The sequence below is a fragment of the Mastigoproctus giganteus genome, chromosome 9 (genome assembly GCF_048544385.1).
Source record: "Mastigoproctus giganteus isolate SK-2022 chromosome 9, ASM4854438v1, whole genome shotgun sequence".
Classification (NCBI taxonomy): domain Eukaryota; kingdom Metazoa; phylum Arthropoda; class Arachnida; order Uropygi; family Thelyphonidae; genus Mastigoproctus; species Mastigoproctus giganteus.
Genome location: NC_143583.1, coordinates 23,568,747 through 23,583,936, shown reverse-complemented (window position 1 = coordinate 23,583,936; position 15,190 = coordinate 23,568,747). Strand labels below are relative to the sequence as shown.

The 15,190-nt window shown below is 37.9% G+C and overlaps 1 protein-coding gene across 1 annotated transcript in view; it reads left to right on the top strand.

Moving 5' to 3' along the window:
* LOC150080094 (general transcription factor II-I repeat domain-containing protein 2A-like) overlaps positions 1-15,190 on the top strand; it is a 32,273-nt gene that overhangs the window by 10,855 nt on the left and 6,228 nt on the right. The window lies entirely within an intron of this gene.

Below are 15,190 nucleotides of genomic sequence, written 5' to 3'. Positions count from 1 at the left end.
TGTATAGAGAGATAACAATAAACTACTCAACGTGATTTTGTAGGCAATGTCAGTGTCGTAAGACCATCAAAATCTGCGTGTGGAAACAAGTGAAAATGTTCAGGAAGATTGGGAATATCTTGTTTCATTTCCAACATCTCTCTTGACACGTAGCATGTTGGGGGTGATATTTGTTTAACATTGAGCCAAATTAAGCAGCATCAGAGAATAAATGTTACTTGTAAGTTCACGTCTCTAGCACTGTTTTACCCTAAGTTATTTACATTTTTATGGGTTCTCATTTAATTATTACAACAAGTTCAACAAAGAATAAGCTACAATCTAAGCACTGAAGGACAGAACCATGACCTTCAGCGTCCTTGGATGATTAACCGTAGTCATTTCTTTGAAAATAAGAAGTTCTGAGAGCTGTCGTTTAATGCAAACATGATAGGAAAGGCTCATAAACTATCTAAAGATAGTAGTAGTGGTAGAGTTTGTAGGCAAACAACACAGTTATCAACCGTGATCTATGTGCAAGGCTATCAGGCAGGTGTCCGCCGGAAGGAACAAAGGCCTCATGCTGATTGAAATGCTATCAGAAGTTGATTTGTAGAACTGATCCCCGACACAAAGTCTGGCAGGCCGGGCAGCTTGCATTGTTAATGAAAAGGTTTGCTGTGACATGTGATCATTAAAGAAATCCAGAGGAAAATAACATGCCATGAATCTAAAAGCTACATCATTGGAAAAGGGCTGTAAACAAGGGAAAGTACAGACTGGCTAAAAGAAAACAAACGAGAAATTATTTAAGATGCATGTAAGTGGATGGAAATTATGGTTTCCTGTTAAAAGAAGAAAAAGTTATTGAGGGAAGGAAATGTGTTGAAGATGGGTTTATTGTTTAAAACTAGAGTGAGAAATTGGTAAAGGGGAAGTATTCAAGATAAACAGAATGTCAGAACGCGTAATAGGTCGGCTTTTGAGAGGAATTTAGCCACATAAAGCAGACACGGGGACTTCCCAATACCGAACCCATCAAAGGTACATCACTATCTAGAAGAGGAGGAAAGAGACGGAGTAAATTAGTATGTCATTAATCCCAACTAATTTCACTAACAATTTAAAAATGCTTTAAAAAAAAAAGTACTTGACTATATTTCCATACAGTTGCCTCCCCTCCCACATTTCCCAAATCTCCTGATATCTTAATGACACTGGTCTTTAACAGTATAGTAACAAACAGTGGTTAAGCCAGTTGTCACTCATTTGGAGTAATCTGAGTTCGAGTCACGTCGTTTGCAATCTAGGTTCGAGTCACGTCTACGGCGTGACTCGAACCTAGAATACAAATCTATAGTTCAGGTGAAGAACTTCAATGTTAGTCGAACTCAGTGGAGGGAGCAAGCCATTATTCCAATTTTAAAGTCCGATAACATACGAATTGGCTCACGAATACAATTGTACAGACATAATACACAATGGCTCAAGATGGTATAAGTCGCTGATGCGCCTAAAACCAACAACAATCACTACTTTCCACAAATTTTGGAATACGACGAATTTAAGCCAAGTTTGTGCCTCGAATCCAAACTGATGAATTACAGAGTGCTGTTAATGTTGGTTCATAATTTGTTACTTCCATCATTACTGGTTATGAATCATGAACTATGAGCCGGAAACAAGACCCAGTCATCGTTTCAGTGGAATGGACTTTGGAATGGATTCCAAAATGCTTATGGAATCTTGCTTATGGACTAGCTTGCTATTAGACTCACGGTGCATTGTTAATTTTGGAACTGTCTCACAGTGATCAAACACAGTGAACCAGAAATACAACAAAACAATTTTACGGCGATTGGAGATGCTGTTCTGAGAAAATGGCTGGAAAAGTGAGCTTCAGCAATTGGCGCTAGCATCATGACAATGCCCCTGCTCACTCCGCTTTCCATTCAAGAATTTCATATGAAGCACTCCATCGCTGCGGTCTTCCATCCGCTACACTTTTCGGATTTACGAGAGTGATTAAAAATAAAATAAAATAAATTTGTATTCACCCAGAAGTAGTTGTGATAGATTTTTTTTTTATAGCAACCACATAAATTTTGGTTTCAATCTGACAATTTTTTTTTCCAGCGCCAAATGAAATGAAGTGTTACAATGAATAAAGTGGAATACAAATCAGGGATTCAGTTCTTCTTTCTGCAAACAACCCACAAAGAAACGGTCGCTGTTTGTAGAGAAGACTGCCCAGGTTACAGTGTTGTTGCACATTGGTATAAAGCAGTGGTCTCCAAAGTGGGATCCACGAGATGATCCATGGGGTGCGCGAGATAATCCTCAATAAAATCGTGAGGGCTCTTTTCCACACTGATATATAATCTAGATATAATGCATACCATGTAAATTATTTCTAGATAAAAAAAATAGTATTGCATTACATTTACCACACTCGTTACATTAATGATTTATTATAATTTTGTACATGAACTTCAATTTAACTTTGTTTTGTATTTTTTTATTTGTGATCTTTTAAAATTATATGTGATTTTAGATATAATGCCTTTCATGCAAATGATTTATAAATAAAAAAAATATATCAAACATATTTAATTTTTTTTTCCGGGGTGTGCGCCAGTTCTTTTAAGTAAAATGTGGGTGCGCGACCAAAAAAGTTTGGAGAGTACTGGTATAAACAATTCAAATGTAGAAGAAGCTCAGTGCATGATGAAGAAATCCCAGGGTGCCAAGCAACTGCTGTAACAGAAGAGAGAGTTGCAAAAATTGAGGCATTAATCTGGAAGATCGTCGTATTAGCGTCAAAGAACTAGCTGCAGAGCTCCAAATTAGCGTAGGGTCTGTGGAGAACATCATCCATCAATAGTGCATATGAACAAAGTGTCTGCTAGATGGATTCCCAGACTTCTGACCCTTTACCAGAAGAAGGAAAGGGCACAGTGTGCACATGAAACGTTGCCGATGTACCAGGAAAAGCAAGAGGTTTTTTTTTTTTTTGTTGTTCACGGTTAGTCACCATTGATGAAACTTGGATCCATCACTATGATCCCAAAACTGAACAAATGTCTAAACAATGGAAACATTCAGAATCACCATCCCCCAAAGGGCATAGGTATAACCAAGTGCTGGCAACGTGATGCTGTCAGTTTTATGGGATCAGTATGATGTAATGCTAAGAGATTACCTTCAAAAGGACTGTACTATGACAGCGAAATATCATTCCAACCATAAATCATAAAGCTACATGCTGCCATAAAAGAAAAAAAGACGAGAAAATCTGCCAAAAGGTGTGCGCCTGCTCCAAGATAAGGTCCTTCCGCATTCGTCGCATGCTGCAGTGAGGTGTATCAACGAATGTGGGTTGGAAATATTTCTGCATCCTGCTTATTCCCTCGACCTTATAACCTCGAATTGTTTTCCTCTTTCCTCTCCTGAAGTTCTTCGTGGAAAATATTTTGCTGCTGATGATGAGGCGATTTCTGCTGCTGATGCTGATGAAATTAGGCCTTTTCTAAACTGCGTGGAACGACAACGATGGTAACTACTGTGCTAACTACAGACGTCAGACTCTAATAATTCTCACTGTTAAGCATTGTTCTACAAATATACTCTTTCTCGTCTAGCTTGGCGTGTAACATGACCCCTTGCTCTTCTTTGAGACTCTAAAATCTCTAAACCATAATCCATACCAGCTCCTACTACTCAAATCTGTAGTGCTTCTTTGAACTTTTACAATTGCTTTTACTTGCAGATTTTACGAATAAAGGTACTGTTCCTAGTTGACGTGACATGAAGTTTATTTTTCCTCACCAAATTTTGTGGTAATAACAACAGTATGAGACCCAATAGTTGTTGTTTAAGTTAGAACAAAGGTGTTTTTTTTTTTTTTTTTTTGTCTTTGTCTTCTCTGAATTTTTACACCCACCAAGATAACACTAATCTTCCTGAAAAGAATAATCAAGATACCAAGAATTTGCCTCCCTTATTTAACAATTTTCGTCGTACAAATAAATTATTATAACAATACTTGTTAAAACATGTGAAGCATGACTATTGACTGTTTATTTTTAGTGATAAAGTGTCTATTGTTATCTTACAGTACAAACTTCTATGATCCAACAAAGGATGCGGAAGTGATGACAATATTCAAAGAGAACGCCTCATTATTGATTTAACAGCAAAGCCTTCGCATGATTGAATTAAGAGTGTATACAGTTACGCCCACAATTCAGTTTCTTACGATTAAACATTGAACAGACTTTTTTTTACCACGAAGAACAACTAAAAATATTCAATTTTTGGAATCCATTTGGCAATTTATGCAATTCTTTTTCAGGAATCTGAGATGTCCCTACACCAAAAGATTCCGTGAGTTTAAAGTTCACGAAATTTGAATTTAAATTGCAGATCTTGGCGTATGGAGGACTCTAGGATATGGGATTCAGCTTCGAAGATTTAGCTGAATACTCTATCCGAAGAATATCTTCACGTTGAAGGAATTCGTAGACCAGCTCAACCATGCGATAGAAGACCCCGTTCACTGCAACCTTGAGTTTGTCCACTGTCATTCAAACCCAGCCCCTGACAGATATCAATTGTGTCAAAAACATTTACTATGCATATTAAATTTAGCCTTTATTTGGTGACAACATGTTTTTATTTTTCAAAAGGATGGTAGAATGACTTATCTAAAAAGTAGGTATGCATTGTATCAATCTCAAAAATCATTCATTTTTCACTTTTCTGAGAAATAAATTTATTTCACAATTTAAATCCTGAAGTCAAGTTTATGCTGATATTGCTTTATTACGCTGATGTGGACTGGCAAATGCTGCTTTCCACCCCATCCCATAAATTACAATGTGATTGATATCGGAGGAATTTGGAAGCCATACGAAATGTCTCGACATGATCCTCGAACCATTCCTGCACAATGTGGGCCTTGTGACATGGGGCCGTTTGTTATCTTGTTGAAAGAATCTTGTGCCATCTGGACACACACGGTCATATGTAGGGCCAAACTTGGTCCAAAAGAATGCTGAGGAAGACATGTAGAGTATCTTATATACAGCAGTAGTGTGCGTTGTTTAGTTGTTTCTGACCACTTTGCCACCAGAAAGACGATCACCTGTACCTTATACAATCACTGCCTGCCCTGATGAGAAAAATCTTACACCCATTGGAGGCAGTGCTATTCTAGTAGGTGCCAGCAAAAATCCCATACCCATAGTTGCCTAAACTAAGGATACCAGCAAAAAAAAAAAAAAAAATGTAATAAAAAGAATTAAAGGAAATAACATAATTAAAAAAATACATATACGTACGCATATCTATAAAATATATATAGGTGTATATGTGTGTAGTGAAATGAGGATGAGGGAGACCCAGTGATGTTCATGAAAACATCTCGCAAACCATGATACCAGGGCGGACAACCTGTTTTCGTCAAACTGTGCAGTATGTTGTACCTGTTCACTGGCAGTCAAATAAGTCCTGGCCCATCGGCATGATGGAACTGGCACCTTGATTCATCAGACCAGGCGACTCTTATCCAGTTGCCCAGGAATGGTGTTCCCGTGCCCACTACAGGCGAAAATGTGGATGACAGTCGGTCAATATCGGCGCATGAACAGGTCGCCTACTTTGGAAGAGTGTCAGCTAGATGGTGTGCTCAGAAACATTTCTCTGTGTTCCCTGGTTGTAATCTGCCGTTAATTGAGGGACTATGAGCCGCCTGTTGTCCCGGACAGCACGTGCCAACCGCCGTTCACCTCGACTGTCAACCCGTGGTGGTCTCCCCGTCCTGGCGTGTTGGATGGTTGTCCCTCTTCAGACCACGCCACACCTTCACAACCGCAGGCATGGTCGAACAGCCGACAATGCTTGCGGTTTATAAGATTCTGCTTCCCCTAGCCTTCCAAGCGCTGCAAATTATTCCTGTTCAAGCTCCATCAGGTCCTCCCATTCCTCACTGCATGTGCTTTGTACTGACGAAATCCAAGGCACTACCGTGCCATCACTATATATACTTCGCCGGTCGGTGATGTCATTCCTAATGTGGATGCGTCCACTCGGTCATAATGTTTTGGCTCATGAGTGTATATGGACTGTATTTCATTGTATACAGTCTATATAAAATATAGTCCATTTTCTTTCTGTAAGCTCAGATGGTAATCATCGTAATCATCAACTTAAATAGAGATTTGATCAAAACAAGTTGCATTAACAAAGTTTTCTTAGGTGTTGACATTTTGACATTTAATTTTTTTTTTTTTTTTTTTATGTTTCATACTGTCCTCTGCCCAACATGCATTGCATATGGTGGAAGTTTATTCCAACAATCAATTACTTTCTGGCTAAATGCAAATTTCTCCACATCTATCCTTCGGCCATCCTTTTCCAATTTGTGAAAGTATTTTGTGAAACAACAAGGAAGACAGAGATTGGCTGCTCTGTGTTTGCACTGTCACTAACTTATAAAATTTTGATTGAGAATTTACTATAAGCCTACCAAATTATGATTGACCGAATCTCGGTTGCAATACGTCTCTAGAAATACCCTTTCTCCATTCCAATTTAGAAGTTTTGCCCAGATAACTTTGGATATGTCAGTGATGAACATACATAGTGAACGTTTTCACTACGATATACTTAGATAGTATGAATCAGAGCTGTAATACTCAATATGTTCTACGTTGATAATAATATTAGTAAATTAATAAGAGGAGTTTACCTCAATATAGTACGTGGAACACTTCCGTATGATACCCTCCAGAAATTAAAACGGAAAAAACGAAAAAATCGACAACTTACCGGTCCATTAAAGTAAAATATAAATAATTAAAGTAAAATATAAATAATTAAATAATCAATTTAACACAATTCAAAATCAATTCAAAACAATTAAAATTAAAATTAACGCAATTAAAAGAATAACGAAAATATTCAGGAAGGAAGATCGTTTTGAATATTTTCGTTATTCTTTTAATTGCGTTAATTTTAATTTTAATTGTTTTGAATTGATTTTGAATTGTGTTAAATTGATTATTTAATTATTTATATTTTACTTTAATTATTTATATTTTACTTTAATGGACCGGTAAGTTGTCGATTTTTTCGTTTTTTCCGTTTTAATTTCTGGAGGGTATCATACGGAAGTGTTCCACGTACTATATTGAGGTAAACTCCTCTTATTAATTTACTACGATATACTGTAGATACCAGGAAGAAACGTTATGAAGGAAAGTGGAAGTCCAGTATGCTGGCTGACTTTTTGCAAGACATTATTAGAGATGCTTCTGATCATAGAAAAATGAAAACTGAACAGAAAAAATTGACTACGACTATATTTTTATGCCATTTATTGTAACACTTGTTAAAATTTCATTACGAATTCCAATCAGCGTTACCTGTATTCCTCTCTAAAGCTCTGGGTGTCAGGTGATATCTGATTTTAAATTTTAATTCAGCTAATCGAAATACATGAGATGTACTATTTCGGGAGGATAAAAAAAAATCGAAAGCTTAAAATTTGTTGTCCAGTGCAATAGGACTGCTATATTTTTATTAGAATTTGATTCGAACCCCAGATCAATAACTGTATGCAGGGTCATTATATTATTAGGATTATTATATTATTATAGTTATTATGGTCCCAGTTACTAGGACCATAGTAACTATAATTGCCCCCTGGACTCTAAGTCTAGTCCTGACTGTATATTTCCAATCTTATGATGAGACGAGCCAGTTTTACTTCAGGTGGATCATGGACTGACAACTGCTGTTCGTCGTGAGAAGTCACATTTTGACATTTTTTTACAGAACAAAAGGTCAAAATGTTTTGTGTAAAATGCATTCTACATAAAATCATGCAAGGAGGCGTGACACAAGAATGTGATTATTTAATAGTACACAGCAGACTCATGATTATCTGGATTACAGATTAAACCGTGGTCTCTGAGGCCCACGAAAGTCTAAGTTGGACAACAAAAAATAATTACATGTAATCAGTATTGTTTGCTAACATTCTGTAATGGTACTGTAGACAAGACCCTTAAATTCTCAGAAACCTCATCCCTCTCATTTTCTTTGTCCACTAGCCACTTTCTGTTTTACAATCCTTCTGTTTTACCTCTATGTGGTTACTCTGAACATTCTTTACTGAGTATTTTTCCTTGAATCCCTGTACGTCAATCATGCTAAAACGGAAAAGGATTGTTCTTCCTATTGAATAAAAACTTCAGCTCATTAATAAACATGAAAATGTGCTAAACTGTCGACTTTAATGACTCTTGACTCCACTACAGGGAAAACAACTATGAGATGCCGCTCTTGCTTGCAAGATGATGCTTCAAAATTTATGTAATGCCATTCGCAGTAAGGCAAACAAGTAAATAAAAAAGCGAACTTCACGAGTTCCTTTCTCAAAAAAAAAAATAAATAAAATAATGTACTACACGTTTTAAATTTTATGCCAAATCATCTTATGAATACAGTATGTATGCAAAAAAATTTCCAGTTGCACATTTACGAGTTTTTCCCTCATTTTTCGGGATTTCAATCCGCGGATAATCGGGATTTTGCTGTAAAATATACGCATACATCGCATGGAATTTCCACCACATGTTCTGAAATGTCACCTTGACAGTTTCAATGCGATCAACGTTTATGCCAGAGGCGAAACTACATATTCTATCCCCTTCCCCCGAGATACTCGAACGGTATATCGTGCTCTTTAACAATGATACCAAACCAATCAGAACCCAATTATTCCGCAGTGGCGTACCTGACGGTGTGGTAGTTTCGCCAATGGCTGTTACCCTTCGGTGCCAAAATTGTAAAAACTTTGGATTAACTCAAATAGTTGCTCTCCATATTTCTAAGGCTTCCCATCAGGTTTAATACAAACACCTTCTAATCAAGTTTCCATATTTCTTACGGTCTTCCCTTCGGTTGTTGCAATTAAGTAGCCAGTTTCCTCTTTGAATGTCCACTTTGTGGGATGGTAGTTGGGTATTTTCTAACTTCTTAACTGTAACTGGAGTTCCCCAAGATTCTGTTCTTTCACCCACCCTTATATAATATATTAATGATTTTATGAAATAAGACCCTGCTCTGCATAAGCTGCCATAACTTTTCTGCCATCAACATCCACCATCAGTTTTTTTAAATTCTGATCTGCAAGTAATTCTCCAGTGGTCAAACACAGATTAAGTTAACTACAATCCTTCTAAAGCCCAATCCTGCCATTTTTCTTGCAATTAAAAAGAGACTGGTATAGCTACCAGTAATAACACAGAGAGAGCACCTACACAATGCTGGCAAAAGTCAAGGGATACTTAGGTATGAACACATCACATATTTATTAAGAAAATTTATTCAACTCAAAACATTCATAAGGTTCACTAATGAAGAGAACCATCTTGCCCTTGCCCTAATTCCAATTTATCCGTTGAGGATAAATCGCTCCCGCCTCAATTAATGATTTGAGATCGGAGTAATGCTTGCTACTTGATTGTGTTGTCCCGACTTCACAGTTGGGACAACACACTCAAATAGTAAGCGTTATCCACCCATATTCTATGCTCAAACACTTTTATCAGACAGGAAGAATACGTAACGTGACTCTCAGTCCCAAAGAACCGACTTACATTAATCCACAGTCAAAGTCCCGTATGCTTTGCACTATGCTAATTGATAGTGTACTGTCAATTGGCATAGTGCAAAGCATACGAAACTTTGAAGTTTTACTGTGGCCACTCGTATCTCCACATTCAGATTTTTCGGATTCAGATTCATATCTCCACATTCAGATTTTTCGGATCCAGATTCATATCTTCACATTCAGTCTTTGGACTCAGAAGGAAAGACCAGAAAACTAGAGTTCTCAAAGCGAGTAAAATCTCCTATCAGTCAGTATTTTACATCTAAAAGGTACCACCCACATCAGAGGATGTGGGTACCCTTAGAACCTCTCTAATACTTGAATGTCCAAAATAGAGCAAATCAAGTTATTTAATGATCCTCCTTTCACAAACTTTACTCATTCCCTATAACATACCAAATTTACTTCACTCCCTACAACTGCTATATATTTATACAGATATTTCGGTGGCCACACTGCTATTCTGAACTGCCCACCTGCAATTCCACCTCTTTCTAATGAGTCAGAACACTCAACTAATCGATCCATTTGTGGTTGAACTCGGAACTTACTAGACTAACTTTTCTTCTTCTTCATTGATCCTTCCACTTCTGTTTTTTTCTAATGCTCTAAACATCTACAGAAATTCAAGTCATACAGGATACTAGAGTTTAATAAAATTGGACTTTAGTAAGCTATAACTAGAGTAATAATAATTTATTATTAATGCAAAAATAATATGCATAAGTGCGCAATTAATTTTGATGGCCTGTGTATTTTATCCCACGAAGTCTCACCTCTTAATGAACTGGTAGAGTCATTATTTTTATTCCTGATTATACATGTCATTTCTGGTTAAAGTATGTCATGTCACTCAACACTGTATAACAATATTATTAAAAGTACTCATCTAAAAACTGGTTTTCATATTCCGTGTCGTGACAAATCTTGTTTAATATGAGGGTTAACAAGGTAGGTGACGTACGCAGTGTGTTACATTTCAGGGATTTAAATTAACTTAAAATTGCATTTTTTTTTCTTTTTCTGTGATCAATAGAAGTGAAAAGTAAATAATTATATTGTTACTAAATAATTTCTAATTAATTACTTAATAATATATAAAAGTAAATTTCACTTCACTTCACATACCTTACAACGTAATATTTTATTTATTTCCTCCTTTATTTTTAATAAAAATTTATATGAAACACGTACAGTGGCGAGAAAAAAAAAATTGCATCACCTTAAAAAAATTAACATTTGTAGTCATTTTGTTTGTCGCAAAGCAAAGGTATTGCGTCAGATTGCAATAGAAGCGTTATCTGCAATCGATAACTGCATCAATCGTTTCTATAAATATGGCGTTGGAAAGATATACACGCTCATTAATATCCTGTTTTGCGGAAGTGTAAGCATGGCTCCACATGTTCAGTTGACACCAAGAAAAAAAAAAGTGTCCAAGGAAGGGCTTTCTACGCGTGCTATCGCTGATAAAATAGGCTGCCACCAGTCAACAGTATCCTTGGTGCTGAAATTAAAGCGTGAAACCGGTGATGTGAAGAGAAGACCTGGATCAGGCCATAAGAGAGTGATTACGCCTTCCCAAGATAGATATTTGAAACGGCTATGCCTTTGTAGTCGCCATGCTAGTGCTCCTGATCTAATACTGGACTTTGGGATGGCCTCTGGTGTTGAAACAAGAGTATGAACTATCCAAAGCCGTTTTCGGAATGTAGTCTGCATTGCCTATCGTCCCAAGAAGAAGAAGCCCTTGTTGACCCAACAAATGAGGAAGAAGCGACTTGCTTGGGCTAAAACGCATGTTTCATGGACAAAAGTGCAATGGGACACCGTCATCTTTTCTGATGAATAGAAATTCATACTGCATGGCTCGGATGGGAAGCGATATGTCAGAAGACGAAAATCGGAGGCATACCATCCTGACTGCATAACACCGACTGTAAAGTTCCCCGCCGGTCAGATGGTCTGCGGATGCTTAACAAGCAAAGAGGTGGGGCGAATTAAGTTTATTAACGGAACAGTGAATGCAGAAACCTACACTACTATCTTGGAGGAGTGCTTGAAACCCGTCATTAGAGATCACCACACAGACGTCCAAAACTGCATTTTTCAACAGGACTCAGCAGCACCTTGCCACACAGCAAAATTGGTAAGTTTTATGCTATTTAGATTTAATGATGAGTTTGTCTTCTTGTCTTACAAGGCTTAAAACTGGCATTACAGTGTTGGACTAGCCCGGCAAGTCTAGATTTAAACCCTATTGAAAATTGCCGGTACATAATGTCATCTAAAATTGCTCAGAAGAAGCCAACAAGTAAGATTCAGCTGCAGGAGAGCACTATAAGGGTGGGGTACCACGAAATTGTGCAACCGCATATCCAGAAGTTGATTAACTCTATGCTAGATCATTGCAAGGCTGTAATTGCAGCTCGAGGAGGAACAACAAAATATTGAGGACTTATTTTGCTGATTTACAGTACATAATACTATTACCCTAACTCGTCATTTCAGTTTGTACACGTAAATGAATAAAATGTATGTTTGGTGTCATGATTTCCATTTGCATGATTTCTCATATTTCCATTAATTACGCATGCAATAAAATGTAATGAAGTGTATTGGGCAGATATCAGGTGGAGTCTTTTTATTTGATTTCATTCACAGAGATATACAGGGTGTCTCAAAAATATTTGAGAGGTAACATCTAAAGGCATGCGATTCCATTCCTTTAGATGTTACCTACCTCCCCTAAACGTTTGTACCAATATTTTTGAGACACCCTGAATATTCCATCTAACATATGCATTTCGAACATTTCTGCGACCGACAATGCAGCGCAAAACACATTATATGTAAAATTCACAAGTGATGAAGTTTTTTTGTCCGCCATTGTATTTCATGGATCTTCTGTGATTTAATAAAATAAACAAATAGCAACACGTACCGCGGATCGCAACATGCGCTAACGTTTTTGTAATGTACTTTACTTATTTCCGCCTGGATTTCAATAACAGTTGAAAGTAATAATTCATGAGTTATATATTTAGTAAACTGATAACAAAAAAAAACAAACAAGTTCATCAAAAACCAACCATCTGTTATGCGCTAATCGAGAACAGGAAATTTTCTTTGCTGCTTGAAGAGCGCAAATGTCAGCGCGAAAATGAGCTCCATGTAATTAGCATACCTAGTTTTCACATTGCTATGTTCAGAATGCTATATCCTGCTTGTGCAATAAGGTTTTATAAAATGTTATCATACAAGCAGGGCATAGACACATTGTAAGCGTAGCAATTAGAAAACTAGGTATGGTACTTAGTACATTGAGATCATTTTGTAAGGTACTTCACAACAAGTTGCCTAGGTGTTACACTACTCGAAATATAAAGCATTCCCGCAACGGAGAAGAATATTGCTCTTTATTTAAAAGGCACGCCATTACCCTGACGAGAAACCCACGTTTCTACCCAAGGTGGGATACAATCAGTGGGTAAGTAAACACCTGAACAACCAAGTGACGAGATATATCTGGACAACATACTAACCTACCATTAATATTTGGACATCCGTTAATGGTTGGTAGCATCTGTTGATAGTTGGCCATGTCCTACACAAGCACCACGTATTAGACAATTAAAAATATGCTAGCAGCCCTTCGAGGAGACAGTAATATGACTGTGAATGCAAGATGCCGCGATCGATGGAGTTAAAGGGCATCCAGCGCAGAATTATAATAGGATGCCACGTAAGCAATCAGTCTTCACGTGATAATTCAACGGCGCTGATGATTCCTAGGTCAACGATTCGAGATGTGACCTACAAATGGAAGCGGAATGGTGCTGAAACGGTCACGAAACGACCCTGAAAATCTCCAAAGCTGACAGAACTGAGAGGAAAGCCCTGCAAAGAATCATCCACTCGAAACGCAGGTCGACATCGTCGTAGCACACGCAGACCCTCAGTTCCGATTGGGACACATGTTAGCACCAATTCTGTGTGCAGGACGCTGTGTAATATGGGTTGCCACAATTGTGTAGCTGCCCACAAGCTACTATTACCCCTACTAATGCCAGATGCAGTCTAGCTTGGTGTAAAGCCCACCGTTCTTGGACTGTAGACCAACAGCAAGCTTTGGAGTCACCAGTCTGGCGGGCGTGCTGGATACCCGGAGAAAGCTACTTGCCGGACTGCATCGTACCGACAATGAAGTTGCGGAGGTAGCCTGATAGCCAAGGGCAGTTCTGTTTTACATGGCTTAGATAAAGCAATAATAGTGAGGTCTACCTAGACATCCTGGAAAATAATGTGTTACCTACGTTGTGGCAGCACGTCGGAGAACGGCCGAACTTGTATCAGCAGAGCAACGCTCCGCATCATACTGCTCGCGTTCTGACGAGCTAGTTTGAGAATACGAGCGTCGAAAAGCGACGGGCTAGTTAGAGGACATGAGCGTCGAAAATTATTCAGGTCAACACTGGGCTGAGAAACTCTGAGATTAATTAGATTGTTGAGTGCGTGTGAGGGAAGACTGCCCAAAACACAGAGCTGAACTGGTCGCCACTATGAAGGCCAAATGGTGGAAAATATCGGAGGACATTTACGAAAAACTGGTGGAGAGTATTGCACGGAGACTGTTATAACAGCTAATGCTTTCAGCATACGTTATTAGTTTTCCTAGGTTATTTTTAGATATGCAAGTTTTCCATTAATATCTGGAAGAAATGCGAGATGGTGCAGTAGGTAAAACAAACTAAGTAAATTTAGGATAAAAGCCTGATGTTCCGGCAAAAGTCTTCGTGCTAAACTTCTTGTCTGGAAAAACATCGACCACAAGTTGGAAGCAGAAATGATGAGCAGTTCGCAGAGTGAATATGTACTGCGCACAGCGCATTGCATCAACAGGTTGTCTATGGAAAGACTGTTGCTCAAAAATCTTTCATCACTAAAGATGATAGAAAGCACAGAGACAGTACATTGCTATGGTTCTTAGAAGAAACCGTACTTTGGAAGAGTGTAAAAGGATTTTCTGAAACGACATATACTCTGTTTTCATAAGATTAGCATTAGCATTAGTAGAGGCATACGATGCAAGAAAGCAAGCTTATGCAGCTTCAGAAAAAAAAAAAAAAAAACAGCTCCCATCACCCCTCCATTCGTTCCAAATGCCGGTCCAGCTAACCTTAAATTTATTTAGGCTATCAGCTTCCACAACAAAAGATGGAAGCCTGTTCCACCAATCAACTACCCGCTGGCTAAAGGAAAATTTACGCACATCTATTCTACAACTATCAATTTGAAACTGTGCCCCCTCAGGTTCTTAGTCTGAGCAAGAGGAAGAATCCCATCAGCATTCAGCTTGCTTGAGATGGAACAAGTCTCAGAATGTAAACCTACTTTTAGCGAAGTGCTATAAGACGGATAGCTATTTTTGGTATCTTATGATGTGAGAAATGTTGTGTTGTGTTGTGTTGTGTTGTGCCATCCTCGATAATGATATTCTTTCAATGTTAATGTAAGTTAATGACACAA